This window comes from Heliconius melpomene, chromosome 13 (genome assembly GCF_056956725.1).
Source record: "Heliconius melpomene rosina isolate 202511_hmr_F chromosome 13, ASM5695672v1, whole genome shotgun sequence".
NCBI lineage: Eukaryota > Metazoa > Arthropoda > Insecta > Lepidoptera > Nymphalidae > Heliconius > Heliconius melpomene.
In genome coordinates this window covers 17,080,167-17,097,190 of record NC_140401.1, presented here as the reverse complement: position 1 = coordinate 17,097,190, position 17,024 = coordinate 17,080,167, and the positions used below count along the sequence as shown (strand labels likewise).

At 32.8% G+C, this 17,024-nt stretch overlaps 1 protein-coding gene across 11 annotated transcripts in view; it reads right to left on the bottom strand.

Annotated features, from left to right (window-relative positions):
* Synd (protein kinase C and casein kinase substrate in neurons protein Synd) overlaps window positions 1–17,024 on the bottom strand; it is a 99,986-nt gene that overhangs the window by 30,386 nt on the left and 52,576 nt on the right. The window lies entirely within an intron of this gene.

Here is a 17,024-nt window from a genome sequence, read left to right as displayed (position 1 = left end):
CCCCCAACTAAGACCACTTCGGTACACGGCACAGCAAGTAGCACTCCTTCATACTGCTCCCAGAATGTCTCCTTTTCGGCCGCGCTACATCCCGCCTGGGGAGCATAAGCACTGATTAAGTTTGTGATAACGCCCTCAATCAGTACCCTCACTCGCATCAAGCGGTCGGAGCGACGGTCAACTTCAAGGAGCCCATTCTGAAGCTCTTCAGATAGCACTACCGCTACACCGTTTCTACCCGAAGGTGACCCAGTGTATATAAGCCGGTAACCCTGTCCGATGTTACGGGACTTATTGCCCTTCCAGCGAGTTTCCTGGAGGAAAGCACACTGGACCCGACGTCTCATGAGTACATCTGCGAGTTCCCTGCATCGTCCGGTTAGAGAGCCAATATTCCACGTTGCAAAGCGGAGTTTTCGTCTGGGTACTTGCGTCTTTAACCGTGCCCGTACTTGACACGGTAGCCCTTGCCCACTTGTCGCAGGTGTAGGGCGATGTGCCTGCGCGTCGTTTTGCGGCGACGCCCTAGCCGTACCCAGTCTTTTCTTAGTCCGTTTCATGTACTGGCGGTTTGCGGTTTTCGTGGAGCGACTGCCGTCTGACCTCCAAACCCCTTTGTGGGGAAAACCGAAGGGAGAGGAAAATAGAAGGGTAGGATAGGAGAAGGGAAGGAGGGAGCTAAGGAAGGAGGAGAGGGGGGGGGGACACCATTCTTACGGACTGGATGAGGATATAAGAGTGGCGGCTCGAGGATCCGGGGTCGCGTACCCGTATGCCCACAAACCAATATCGGACAGATATTAGTCTGGACACCCTCTGGACTAAGTTGTGTGTTAAGTAACTGAACTCAACATTACCCTTTGTCTACCAGAGATAAATGAAAATATTAAAAAAATAATCATTTTCCCGAGTGAAAATCGAACCTATAACCACCGGGCATTGTCCCAGTGCGCTACAACGCCCTCATTATTGCTTTTATAATAAGTAGAAATAAAAACATTATCAAATATAATTTTACTGTTTAAAGAAAGCTAGTAAAGAAAATGCATATGAAGACAACTTCAAAATTAAATATATTATCTCAACTTGGCGTAACACTATTCTCAGAAATTTCCACCTCACATAGAGTTCGAACGAGTCTTATATAATAACGTGGCACGAGAACTAAGCGAGGAGGCGCGAGGGTTCAACACCACGTATGTAGGTAAACTTGCCATTGAATTTTAATACTGTTTGTAGAATGTGTTTACCGATTTATACTAAGTACACATTTGTCATTTTAAACTCAATAAGCAATTTGAGGCTGCTTGGGTAAGGCAATGTTTAACAATAAGTTTTCACTCTCTATCTCTACTATATGCGGGACACAGCGAGAAATTAAAAAAAAACTGGATGTACTCATACAATTATTAGCTATAGTTTCAATTTAATACTTTTACGGTTTAAATATGACGTATTTTAAGAAGAGAAAAATAAAAGTGTTTGCTGATATAACATTGTAAAATGTAAATCGATAACAGTGATTACGTCACATCATACATAGATAAAGAGCGTCCTGTTTTAATGCAAATATTCTCTTATCTATGTGACAATTTTTTTCTCTACGCCAAAACCCTTTATCAGTTTTTACATAATACTATGATTCTGTTATCACTGTTAAAATAAGTCGAAAAAATTAAAGTTTTTCTTTTTTATATACGAGTATTATTTTAATATTTATATATATTAATATTTTACTTATATGTATATAACTATAATAGTATTTATCACATAAAATGGTTGATAAAGCTTATCTGAAACACCAATACAAATAGGCCCAAATTTACAATTGATTGATGACCGCCCCAGATCGTGCAAGAACAAATATATGCTGCTTATAATCATATATTTTCCCGCCAGGTATCATACCGCAGGGTAGTCAGTGGGTACCTAGTAGTAAGACACTCCTTACTACACTTTCCGCCAAATTTTCAAGACATTGCGAGTAAGTGGCGTAACTCAACGCAATCACACGCTTGTGCCACTGCGACACGATGGCCTCATTTGAGTTCAATAAATAATAATGTATTAGTGTTTGATTAAAATTATGAATTCTTCTTTCTTTTCACGATTTTACAATCGAGTTCACATGGAAAGTTTTTGCCTTTTGAACTATCAATGTGCACAGTTTTTAAGAAAATTTGTTTAGAATTTTTTACATAATTAAAGAACAAACATTAAAACGTATAAAATTTTACATTACATTAATAGTAGAATTACAGTATATTTCAGAATAACATTAACAATATGACTATGTGATGATAGAATGCATCTAATATCGTAATAAATATTTTGCATATACATAGATCATTTTATGCTAGGTATTTAGATTTATTGTAATGTATGGAAATGCATATTATAATTATGTACCTACTTCTATACGACTGCATAATTTATTAAATACATGCTATTAATAAGCACAGTAATAATTTTAAATGCCATTTTACACATTCACTATTAGTGAGTGTCCATGTCTTAGGTGCTTGAATTTAAAACAATAACGATTTTAAATCTTAATGAGCTTCACGCTATATTCTGCACACAGCAGGGTAGGCAGGGCGAACCTCGTGTTAAGGCACTTCGTTCCCACTTTACGCCGAATTCTAGACATTTTGTTGTCTTCTTATGAGTGTTATTTGGAACACCATCACCAGACTTCCACAAAAAACAGACGCCTCCTCTGTTGTAAATATAACACAATTCGTTATTCCGTATTCCACCCGAGTCTGACAAGGTTACCTATAAACTTACATTTGTAATGTTTATTGCATGACTATGCAAATAGCGCTGTAACTCTTCGTGAGGGTTGTCAGTTTGTTTGTGTGACTTACACTGTGTGAGTAGGCGCGATCGTATATCAATATAGGAACGAATGGCCCATTCCTGGCGTGAATAAAGAGTGAAAGTTTGAAAATTGTTGTAGATGCTATTCAAATAACTAATTAATAAATAATAATTTATGAGCCATACTTGAATGTGATAACACATCGTTCATCGCCCCTGAATATATATTTATTAATATTATAATGTAATAAAAAATAATAATTTTAAAGTTATAGAAACAGAAGAGGAAAAGTGATGGTAAAAACAAAAAGTATGTATACAAAAATTATTAATGATTAATGAATACACTTTTATTATATTTATATATTAAAATAAATTATTTTTATGTCACGACCCTGGGCAGCATTCATTACCGTTACTTAACACGTAATACCTCGAGAATTGGACGGAAAGTATGGAAAAAAACAGGGTGTTTTAACACTAGAGAAGCTAGAAGCTGGTGTTATCAATTAATCAATGATACCAGTGACAGCCCTGGAACACCTGCAGCACGAGTCATATAATCAAATATCATCAATACCAATATGTAGGAGGTTCATACTACATAAATCCTACGTGTTGTATTTACTAGTCGATTTGATGTTTACAATTGTATGAAATTATACGTTTTTGTATGTAATTTGTATATTGTATGAAGAATTTTGACATTTAAAACAAATAATGAGAAAATTGTTTTGTTTTATTGTATGGCATTATCTTTTTTATCGTCTTGTATATTTACCTTCTGTAAAATAATTCCGAGAATCCAACATTCAAAATGAGATATTTTTCAAAATAATTCGGCGTTAAGTTCCACCACTCAGGTGGAATATCACGAAAATTCGATGGAATTTGGCGAACGGGGTGTCTTTAAACTAGGTTTACTCTGTCTACCCTGATACATGCGAGATATAGCGTGATGCTGATGTTTTTCATAATACATATTTGAAGCTGTAATCATCGAGAGATATTTTGAATATAAACATTTTAACTAGGCTAACCCGAACACAAGTCGCTAACAGACAGCGGAAACAACAGCAAACGGTTAATATTGACGCATCGGGTTACCTCAAATGTAACACCATACTGTCATCCTCTTTAGACATCCTCCTGAACTATATCTATACGTGTTTCTCTTTTATATTATACTAATATACCTATCTAGCTATTTTTAGTTTACTTAGTACATAATACATACAATATACATAAGTGTACATTTTAACGTAATACATATAATTTTACCTTTCTTTTACAGTAAGATAGGTACGGAGAATCCAGTGTTAAAACACTACTTTCTATCTAAAATTTTATATACATATATAAGTAATGTGTACAAATCAAAATATTAGAAAACGTATGATAATATACATAAATATAAGTTCTTTCTTCGTTTCAAAATAAAACGTACCAGTGGCATTGGAAAGAAGAATTCTGCACTTATCATTTAAATAAGTGTTAGAAAGAATATTAAGAAAATTGATGCTTCACATACAAATAAAATACTGAGTATTGAACATTACGTCAGCGCCTGAAACACGTGACTGTAGACGATTTTATCTAAGTGTTTCTTATCACAAGTATCGATAGTCTACCATCTCATACTGGGTAAATGTATAAATATTCATATTTACATTAAACTATTGCATGTAGATTGTAGATTTTATATATTTAAATATATATTTATATAAAATGCTGTTTTTGTTCACTTGGGAAGCTAATGTTTGTGACACATTTATTGTCAAAGCGTATTTTAAACCGAGCAACTATTCAGTTATTCGCTGCAATTTCTCTGGAAAATCTGCCTTCCGAACCGATAGCAGCTTTCTATAAAAATGACACTACAATATACGCATTTATAATATTTAAACATTTTACATAATAAAAATATAAATTGAAAGAACCTTCTAATTACATTTTTCAAATAGGAAATCAATCCACGGCTTCGCTCTTTAAATTGAATATTTTTAATATAACTTCTTGCAATTTCAAGGCAAAAATAGAATAGAGAAATGACAGAAAATTACAACACAATACATTATTTTTCTGTCAAATTATAAACATTATGTGACTTATACACAAGTATATAAAAGATACTTACTATACAAAACGTAAAGCAAGTATTGCAGGACTAATTAGAGAAGCCAGTTAATATAATTAGGAATTCGTAACAATAATTGGGTCTGAAATAAGCAATACTACGGGTATAGAGTTAGCTAACTGTTAAGTGGATTAAAGGGTATTCTTCGAAGAGATGAACAATATAACTCAAAATTTGTACAGAATTATGAAGTAAAGTATTAATTAGATTTACTAATATAAATATTCTATATATCTATATAAATATTCCAAAACGTAGGTTTATTAGGATTTTTTATATAAACAAAGAATAAGAATTTCGTACTATGGTATAAAGTGAATATTTTTATGAAAACAAAATAGTAGACAACGTACCTAAGTACCTACCTACCTATATGAACAGTATGTATTTAGATAACGTACTGACTTGACAAAAAAAAGAAATAGCAAGTATCTGATAAGAAATTGGGCAAATATATATATAACCAAGCCTTATAGCGACATTCTGAACACACAAAATAATATCATAAATTAAATCCCTAAGTAAATTTAGATTATCTTAGAAATGTTTGCTGTATCCACAGTTTCCGCATAACTGAAGTATAATATCATCGAATAACACACAAAACTACGTCTTTATATATGATGTTAGCTATTTATATCGGCCTCTTTAAACACTGTACGGAAAGTAGTTCGAGGAGGACTAACTTGTTATTGAAAAGGTGAATATAAACATGAAGCAAATGTAATTTACATCTTCTTGACTTCGCCGAAATAGAATTAAACTACAAAAAATAGGATTTCTTAAAGTATCTTATTAAAAAGGCAGGTCGATATTACTTACTTAGAAAAAAATCCAGTAAAAAAACTTTAATTTTACGTCTAGTAGTATTTACGTAGTAGCAAGAATAAAAACAACCGAATCCCTCTTAATATATACATAGTTAACCTAAATATCCAAATGTCCTCAAAAATGAAGACAATTTACTTTCAACAACAAGCTAACTTAATTGACAATCAAAAGCCAAGAGAAAACCAGAGTGCAACAGTAGGTAGACCTGAAAGGTCACAGGTACGAGGTCGTATCGCTTATAGCTTTGGCAGTCGGCCAGCGCGTGATGAGCATTGTTAAAATTAAGAGACCATTTGTGGAATTTTAGGGAAGCGAGGGGAATAACAAAGTTGAGGTATGGGGATATGGGGGATTTGAAAACCTATTTATTAGATGAATTTGAAATAGAATTGGAGCACAGCGTTTTAGTAATAGATTTTCTTTTATATTTTTAATTATTTCTTTGTTGATTAATTCTATTACTGGAAATATGTTAATATAATAATTTTTTGATTTATTATTTAACTAGCGACCCTCTTGCGGCTTCGCCCGCTTTTACTACTGGATTATTCATATAATGTATGTTTGCAAAGCACTTAAGATAATGTGAAAATTAATTAAACCCTAATGTAACCCGCATTTTCGTAGTTTCAATAAGGATTTTCCAATTGTTTTACACAGCAAGGACTTTTAAAGTACTTATTAAAATATATTTAAATGACTATTTTTAAATATATTTTAAACGGAAGAAATTATAAACAAAAACCTATCTACTAATAACTACTACAAAAAATATGAAACCCTATTGGGTTTCATATTTTTTGTAGTGCGTAGTAGCGCGATATATTTATCGCGCTGAAATAATACATTCAACTCCAATTATCCAATACGTGCAAACGCATCTAAATCTTCGTTGCTATAAAGGCAGGCGGCTTTTTTTTTCGAGCTTGAGGTTAATGCTGAAGAGGTTATGCTGTCCCTGATGAAAAGCAAGCACTACATGGCTGCCTGTGAGAAAAATTAAATAGAATGCATCGGCCGGGAATCGAAGCTGGGCCGCCCGCGTGGCAGGCGATCATTCTACCACTGAACCACCGATGCGTGTTAGGCAGGCGGGCGCGGCGGACTCGCTTGTATAAGCATAACGTCGCGAGGCGCGTTTCGCAGCAAGGATTTTTTGATATTGTAACAACTTCTAAAGTACTTATTAAAATGAAAAACAGTAAAAGACAGTTTTGATCTACATTAAATGACCAACGTAACTAATGTACTTATTTATATGCTGAGAGTAAGGGATAAGTGAAACTTGAGTAATATACAGCTGATGTGTCAATGGCGGGATATGTCAATAATTAAATGCGTTTTTCTGTAAAACTATACGCAATTTCGAAATATTGTAAAAAGCACATTTTATCTTCGTTTAACGTAGAAAATTAATAAAGTATTTTAAAGGATAAGGATTATAACATTATGGAAAAATATCCCTCAGAATAAAAAATATATTGAAATTATTATTTTTAGACAGAAAAATGATCACTACACGTTATTCTTAAAAGATACGAATATGCCGTCGCGGACTTTTTTGTAGATCTTATTAAGAGGAACAATATTCCAATACATTTTTTTCATGTAGTACTTACCATTAAAGCAGCGCATGCGCGAAAGTGTCTCAACGGGTAGGACTTTATACACATTTATCGTATTTATGTTAATTTACATAAGAATGTGCAAATAATAAACTATATATAAACCTTCTACGAAAAATACTCGACCTAATGGTGAAAACCGCATATAAATCCGTTGGGTGGTTTAGAAGAAGAAGAGTTAGAAACAACAGACAGACACGAAAAGCGACTTTGTTTTATAAGATAATAATAGGATAGGATAGGATAGGATAGGATAGGATATATGAAAAAAAAAACAAACACATTTCTTCTAATTAAAAATACGACGTTTTTCAGCTTTACGCTCTTTAGCAGAAAATTTAACACCCCGCATTGTCTACCAAAGCGGGGAAACGGTAATAATTCATTCTGCCGTCTGGGAAACGAACCCGCAATCTTTCGTTTGCATTGAGTCATACCACTGCACCACAATGCTTAAAAACGCGACTTCAAAATAAAATAACAGAATTTAAAAATTGCTCGTGTGGTTGCAGTAAAATAAAGATAAAGCTATTAAAAAGATCGTAAAACTTGTACTCTCTATTAAGATCGTGGACGTTTTAAGCTGTACATTTTCATTGGCCATTTTCAAAGAATCCTTTTATCTTATCCAATTTAGAGCACGAGAACGTTATACATACATCTGTATTATATATTTACTATACGGATTGTAATTGAAAATTTTTATAAAGGAAATTTGCAAATATTTTCAATTACAAACTCGAATTTATAAAAACCCAATTTTACTCGTAGTATAATTTATTATTATTATTTGCATTATTATTTGCTTCTATGTATAAATATGTTCGTAGGTATAAGTTTTAAATTTAATTTTATCGTACTACAATCTATGTTTTTTTTTAATTTACACGTGACAGCTTTTCTTTTACGTTACCCCGGTTAAACACCTACAGGTCTAGAAGTAATAAGGACCCTGTCAAACTGTTAAAAGACTGTCGTGTCGTTTAATTTAGTAAAATTAATAAATTCAGAAAAGCTATTATAATGAAAGTTCGAAAAATTAAATAATACATAAATGATTGTTTATATAGAAGTACAGAAATATAGGTTATAGCAGAATTGTTTTCCGCCGGCATTAATTAAAACTTCAATCTATCCTTCATAGTTAATAACTTTCGTCCAAAAACAATTTCCATTTTACAAGTTCCGATAAAAGCTTAAGCCGTTAAGCTCACAAATTAAAATATAATAAAGCGAGAAATTAATATTCAGTTATGTAGTAATGATAAGGTAATATGAGTTTCTTTATATAGTAGATCACTAACTAGCATATAGCAGAGTAGGGAGATGGAACCTAATATTAAAACTCTTCATTCTTCGCTTTCAGCCTGAATTCGAGACACTAAGTGTTAAATGGCGGAACTCAACGCCGCATTTTACCTTCCAGAGCAAGAACATTTATGTATGGATCGACCTTACATTATAATCATTGAATTTCAATTCAAACACTGTTCTTCTGCGTCACGACGGCTTCTATAATTAAGTTAAATCATTAATTAAATATGTATTGAAGAATTCGGCGGAAAGTAGGGAACTGAGTGTCTTAACACTACAACCCAGGACTCCTTTGCCTATCATGCAGTGTGCGAGATACAGTGTAAATATACAAAATAAGCACTTTTATAAAATCGCATTACAATTACAAATCCGCGTATCTTCCCTCGCACTGTATGTACATACAAACGTAGCGAAAATGTTGGCAACATTCCAGAGGCCGATAAGAGTTTTATTCTATGTCATTATCACATCAGTATATTTTTGGACGGTTGACATTATTATTACTAACTTGTGACATTGCTTTTATTTTTTACACACAAATATTATTCAAATATGAATTTCTACGACTGTTTTACGTACTGTAATGATGACTGACTTATATGGAAAAGAACATAAAGATATCATTGTCATAAATAAATATTATGAACATTTAGGTAGGTACATAATAAAAGAAAAGAAGTTGTAGTAAATTTTCTGTACCGTTTCTTCTGCGAATGCCTTAGATGCATTAACGTTAGTGAATATCAGTGAAAGATCATCTACGCTCAAGAAAATTATCATAAATAAAGCTTTCATATTTTGAATTAAGTGTAGACTCTAAAAATCTTTCATTATTACACAAACGTACTATTCTTATATATGTACATAATTGTAATTTCATTGAGATTATCGTATCACATAATCTATTAAGAACAGATTAAAATTATCGTCTAAGGCAGATTACAATCGAATTAAATATACTTTTAGTTTTATTATGTGCCAATAATTGTATTGCACTATCGTGACATAGTGGTTGATGGTTGGTTTTGGTTGGAAAACGGAATTGTTGTGGATTAAATCCACAATAATTATGAAGGAAATTAATAATATTTATTTCCTAGCTGTGGTAACAAGCGGAAAGTGTGGAATGGAGTGTCTCAACACTCTCAAGTGACTCTGGATAATCACCTATGTGGAAAAGAGAGCAGCATTGTTGCAGCATTGTTGCAGCATTGTTATAGAATCGAAAACTGTAAATTCTTTAAAATTCATGTATAGTGGCATCGTCGTTTTATATTCAAGGAAAACAAAATAATTTATTTTAACAGCAATAATCTACTAAAGCAACGCTAAAAATAAAAATAGTAATTTATCAATCTTGCTATATAAAATGTATCGGTCAAGATAAATAAGTAAATGTGCTATACACGTTCATATGCGATTATAACGAACGTGGTGTTAGTATATTAAAACGGCTACTCTTGAAACAGAGCTCTCGTAGCGGAGTTATGGATGAGGCCGAATGAATATCGTAACTTAAGGTTCAAATCACAATTGAAGGATTTTTTATAATATAAACATATGGGCGTAAATTTCTGATTCTTCTCTTTTCCTTAGGAATTTAGATCATCCCATGTGGCTCCTCCACTCTCCAAGGAACTATGCCAAGTTTAAGTGTCCAAGAGAAATAGCTTTTATTTTTAAATTTTATAATAACTTAGAGATGGTTAAAATCATATAAAAAATGCAACGACTGGACTCCACTTTTCTTACGCTACCTACTTGAGCACGTTTAAGTACCGTCGCCAATTAAACCACGTCCAACATATGCACAGCCAAATGTCCAAAATTTTTAGTTTTTACGTAAAATGAATAAAAATACCGAAGACACTTAAGTTAGTTAGTGTAAAGACACTAAATTCTTGTTAAAATAATTGCTTACCCTGAACTTAAGAACGCACTTTGTTTTACAGAACGGGAACACGACGCAATTTGTTCCCACGATTAGGAATCGAACCCAAATGCATCATGTTTACAGTCAAACGCTGCCCCACTGTGCCACAAGGTATTCTATATAAATTATTTTTTTATTAGTATTACATTAGTATTACAAATCATAATTATTACAATATTCCCTAGTATTCTTCAGAAATAAATTCAGATAAGAGAGATATATCATATACCTCGTATATCCAAAGTGGCCTCATTGGAGGCGATAAAAACTTTTACGGCTCTCTATCTTGTGGAATTTTATCTTTTATCTCACATGTATATGTATAAGATTGATAAGTTAGATGTTTTATTGAATATGTTTATTTTAGACATTATTCATAAGACTATAAAAATAATTTTACATAAATATGTCATGGTTTTGTGTTTTGACAATAACCATAAAGGTATGTATTTCTAAAAATTAATTAGAACTTTTACAAAAATTAATTTGACCTTTACAAAATTCTTAAGACATGGTTCCCAGGTTCCCTCTGCCTACTCTCCTATGTGTACAAAATTTCTACGGAAATGGAAAAAGACAAGAAATTACATTTCCAAGTCCACTCAAATAAAATTGCGACTACCTACCTATAAACTATTAAGTCATATAAAACCTTTATAAAGAAAATATAAGTAAATAAGAAATAACAGCAGAGCAATATAGATAGATAAGCTCAACAAACAGTATCCAATATCTCAAAGGAGCTTAACCAATTCATGTTATTGACATATTAAATCATTGTCGATATCTCTGGGAAAACAATTTTTCACGTAATTTTCTTATAAGTGTCTGTATATATATTTTAACGAATATTTTCCATATTTAACCAGAACCAAATAACGGCGTTAGGTGCCGCGAACTGACATATATTGTTCTAATAAAATGATCGAAGTATAAAAAAGAGAGTTAACATGTAATGTTGGCCTCTTTGCCAACTGTAAAGTAAAAAAAACGAATATTTTAAGGAATAAAATCAAAAATATCATTAATATTTTTTTTCTGTTTCAACTAAACGTTGTACTCGCATGTACCACCATGTATTAGGCGGAGGGAGCCTAATATTAAATATTTAATTTCCTCGAGTGGGGATCGAACCCACAACCAGTCGCGTTTATAATCACACGCTTGTCCCCCTGCGCCACGACAGGCCTCATAATAAATGTTACTTACAACAAAAGCTTTAATATAACAAACAGTATTAGAATGAAACAGATATTTACCATAATAATAACCGTAATGAAACTCGACGCCGCATTCCTAACTCGCCGCCAATCGAAATCACTACAGTCAATTGCAAAGGTCATCAAATACATTCGGCCGCGTACACAATAACGTACATATGAATGAATAATCTATGTATAGATATTTAGCTTATAATTTTGTTAATAATGTGACTACTTTTTTTGGAAAACATAAAAAATTTAATGTACCGGGATTTGAACCCGCGCTAGACATTGATAGACGTTCCACTGGCTAGCGATGTCATGATAAAGTTTATTTATATTAACCTAAACTTTATTTATAAATATATATTATATAGTTTATAGACATGTCTAGGTCTAATACACGTTTAGTAATTAAATTTCGTTCTAAAAACTAACAAAACAATATAAATCGATTGTTTTAATCAAATTATACTAGTATGAACGCATCCCAAGCATAGAGTCATCCGTGGTGTAATAGCGCTCATTATGTTTACGTACGTAATCGGTTAACTTGTAGGGTCGATTGTTTCAACAACAATCTCGTGAATCACGTAGGTACACTTCTTGTTATATACAAAGAAGTACTGGTTCAATTCCAGGTCCATTTATTCAAAAGATTTTGATATTAAATGTTAATAGCTTTCAATCTTAAGCCTTTGTTAATAAAATTAAATAAATCTATCAAGCAAAAAATAACTCTATTTATAGAGTGGGTTTTTTTTAAATGGAGAAACTCCAAAACTCTAACAATAAAACTTATAACAACGATATAGAAGTTTCGTCGTGACGATAAGTGGTGACTTGCGAGTCCCGAGTCGTGGTGTATCTATTTATTTGATGTATAATGTATAATGAATATAATGTTATTTTATTTATAGTTCTAAGTGTAACAATATAACTTCAAAATATGAAAAGAATTTAAATAAAATATAAATCTCCATATATAAAATGTAAATAGATTTTGGCACTTTCTTTATTTATAGCTGGTGATAAGGTCACGTAAAAATATAAGGTCCCCCCGGTGGGTCTTTCTGAAGAGGTTGATGACAGTGGACGAGGCGAAAGAGGTATGCAGAGACTGTAGCGCTTAACCCTCCGTTCTCTCTGGCTATCCCGCAAGGGATAAAGCATGAAGCTAAGTGCTTAAGTAAGTTACAACTCTACTATGTATATTGATGATCTTTCAACAACAACAATTTACAACACACACATTATATAATACACTGTATTTATTACTTAGAAAATGCTATTAACTTTTATAGGTGTATTAGGCAATTTCACAGACCAAATAAGTTTACAAATTGGCTGTCTGTAATATTGGACACATACTACACAAGTGTTTACTGAAAATTAATTTATTTTTCATTTGAGTTCTATGTTATTGTATTTTTTTCAGTTTTACCTTGTATCCCGTATATAGCACGATAGACAAAGATAACCTAGTGTCCCGATACTCCGTTCTCCACACACCCCCAAAATTTTCAAGACATTGCGCGTTGAGTGTCTTATTATTAAAGAGAGTAAAAGAAATTATGCAATTCATTCCCTTGAATGAGACAACCATAATGGAGTAAATTATAAAAGCATGCATTTATTTATAACATGTATATATTTTTCTAAGAGACTCACGTGCATTTTAATTATGCAGCACGTTAACGCTTGCAAAGTAATTCTTTTGAAATAGCGATGATTTCATTGTTGACCATCTTAGTTTAACAATAGTAGGTACCTAAATGCGGCCATCGCTAGCTACCTATTTGCCAATGCAAATGTATTAAAAACATAAATTAGGTATTCATTTTAATATTAGTTACACGTAGACAGCACGCCTACCTACTTGCATGTTGCGACATCGGGTTCAGGGATCGTATGTATAGCGAAAAAAATATATAATGCTGGACTTTAATTAATAACGACACTATATATTTTTTGTCAATAAATAAAAAAATATATTATATTTTATTATAAGTAAATAGTAAAAATATAGCGCGGAACCGTCCGTCTGACTGCTCCTATTAGGGATTCACCACCACGTCAACACAACCTGTACGCCAAGGAGCGGGTATATACATTTATAGACAACAGTAGGTTTAAATTGTAACAACATCTTTATATATAAAAAGTAATCTTTCATTTTGGAAATATAGTTAAATCATAAAAATATAATGCAATTTCTTTGTTATCATAAGACTGAGACACTTAATAAATATTTATAAGCATTTCCACTAATAGAATTCGAACCCACAATTAACGCGACAAACAGACATAATACCTATCATCTGTCAGATCGTTTTACAACTGCGCAAGGACTACAACATAACGCTTGATGCAAGACGAGATGTTTGTGAGACTTTCAGAGAAGACTTGTTTGTAAATAGATACTTTAAAAATAATGACAATCAAATTACATTAAATGAAATACCTATAAACCACACAAGTTGTTGTCTGCAAATCGGTTTCCTCCTGATAACTTAATTCTCAAAAATAATATTGTAATTGTTGATGACAAAAAGATTATAGTAACGACCTCAACATTTATAACAAATTTTAAAATAAACCAATCAAAATATCCTTAGCAAACGACTGTAAAACAGCTTTCTTGTCAATGCATTTTAATGTATGATAATAGCGTATTTGAAAATAAACAACCATTACGCCGGCAACCGCGGCCCGTCCTGCATAATCACCTCTGCACAGTATATTACCAATTTGAAACTTCGGAAAGTGGTTTTCTATTTTATTTTAATTTATATTCACTGTGCACTTTAATTGTTAAATAGCTTGTATAGTAGTCTGTAGTAGTATCTATTATACATCGATCGTGTGGCGTAATGGCTCATCATCAACGTATGCGGAAAGACTATATAAAAACTTTTCTTTCGCCTCCTCCAATAGTCAATAAGTGCAAATATAGCAAATTAGTGGAGATATTTAGCAGAAGAGAAATGACAGGATTAGATAAATAGATACAGAACTAAGAGCACAGAACCGAGTGTTATTATTATTACACTCGGATCTGTGCTCTTATTACACTAATGTTGCTCTACCTACCTAACGAAAAAAAAATAAAACAAAAATCATTGCAATACAAATTTGCGACAACTTTTACTTTTCTAGACTATCTCTAATTTCGAGAGTAGGTATTATGCATGTCTAGAGAAACGTATTTAAAGAGAGCATTGGAGAGAATGACAATGACAATGCCTTTCCTTTAGATACTTTTTCTACATTATTTTATATTATTTTCACGATAATTTGCAACTAATGTTGCAACGTTAGAAAATGTACGTTAAATAAGTGACTATAGCTCAGTTCCAGTAATAAAACTAATATACACTAGTAATTGCGGGCTCGAACCCAGTGGGTATTTTATCTTTTCAAATGCACAAATTCTTGGAATATCATTAAAACAAAAAGTATAAGCAATTAAGATACGGTCATTGAGTATAAACAATTTTGATTGACTATATATTATATTATACCGTGATATTTTCCTTCTGTAAATCGTTTTACTTTATCACTAAATTTTCGTCGTCAGTTTTTCCCTATACCGTTCAGAAAAACTTAATTACCCATCTACTTGCAGGAGTTATTACGTCTCGCAACTTCATTTGCGTGGTCTTTGAGATTGCAAATATTTTTTTCTGTTTTGTTTCAATCCAGAACACATCCAGAACAAGCATTTCGAGAATTTTTTTTTGGTTTTAACTTAGTAACTAAGTGTGCAGAGGCACAAGTGTTCAACTATAAACGATGTAGGTAGTGAGTTCGGTACCCCCTTAGAGAAATGAAATATTAAATATTCTACCCAGCTATGTGCGGAATACAGTGGGAAAATAAAAAAATATTAATGTATGTATACTTGGGGTATCCCAAGGAACCTACAAAATTTGAATTTACTAAGCCCAGTATTTTCCGCTATGTTTTGTATTTCATAAAACAGAAGAAAATGTATGTTTACTCCTATATCTCTTTTCTTTCGATTATTCTAGGTTAGGTATATACTATCGTATACCGCAGGAAAGTTTAGCGCCGACTGCGACCTGTCAAGTTATTATCACGAAGGGTACTCAGTTGTCAGTCTTCAGATAAATACTATTACTACGTATGTTTATTTCAATGCTCTTAAGTGTACTTTGAAAGGAATTTACAATGCAAAGGAATGTGGAAAAGCAAGATCGGAAAACTCAAGTAATTGATAACCTTTAATGAATATTAGCATATATTAGCATTTTTTTAGCTTCACGCAGAATCCCGCACACAAAATGGTAAAGGCAAAGGGTTAGGTAACCTAGTGTTAAGACACTCCATTCTGATTCAGATACATCCGTTACTCATCTCCCGCCAAATTCTGGAGGTATTACGTGTTCAGTGGCGGAACTGAAGGCTGCGCTTTTCCTCGTTACCAGAACCAAGAAATGAAAATATTAAATATTTCATTTCTTGGAGTGGGGATCAAACTCACAACAGCCACATGCCTCAACATATTATTTTATTAATATAAAATGTATCTAATTTAATTGCTACTGACAAAAATACACAAACATCAAAGCTTATACATATAACGTGATGTGTAAAAGTCTCATAATAGCTAACAACAGCTATGCTTATGACAGGTTCTGGCACGTCAGCTTTGTGAGGAGTTCGCGCTGGATTAACAACACAAAGCGCGTTTGCCATTTACTTGAATAAATAATACTAAGTTAATTTTAACCACTCTACTTGTATTCGTTTTATTTTTTTTATAGCTTCACGTTGTATCCCGCATACGGCAGGGTAGGCAGAGGGAACCTGGAAACCTAGTGTTAAAACACTCCGTTCAAAATAAGAAGCGAATGGAAGGGCCATTTGCCATTTTCTGTTAAATTCGGGAAGCGTTGCGTGTTGGATGGCGGAACTCAACATCGCGCTTTGCCTCGTTACCACAACGAATAAATTAAAATATTTAATATTTAATTTCCTCGAGTGGGAATCGAGCCCACAACCTGTCCCGCGATTAGCTTGTGCCCCACCACTGGCCTGCTAAAAAACCTCTGGACGGGTAAAAAATTAAAAATATGAAGTATTTTCATTTTCTATCTATATCTATCCAGTCATGCGTTAAATAACGTAAA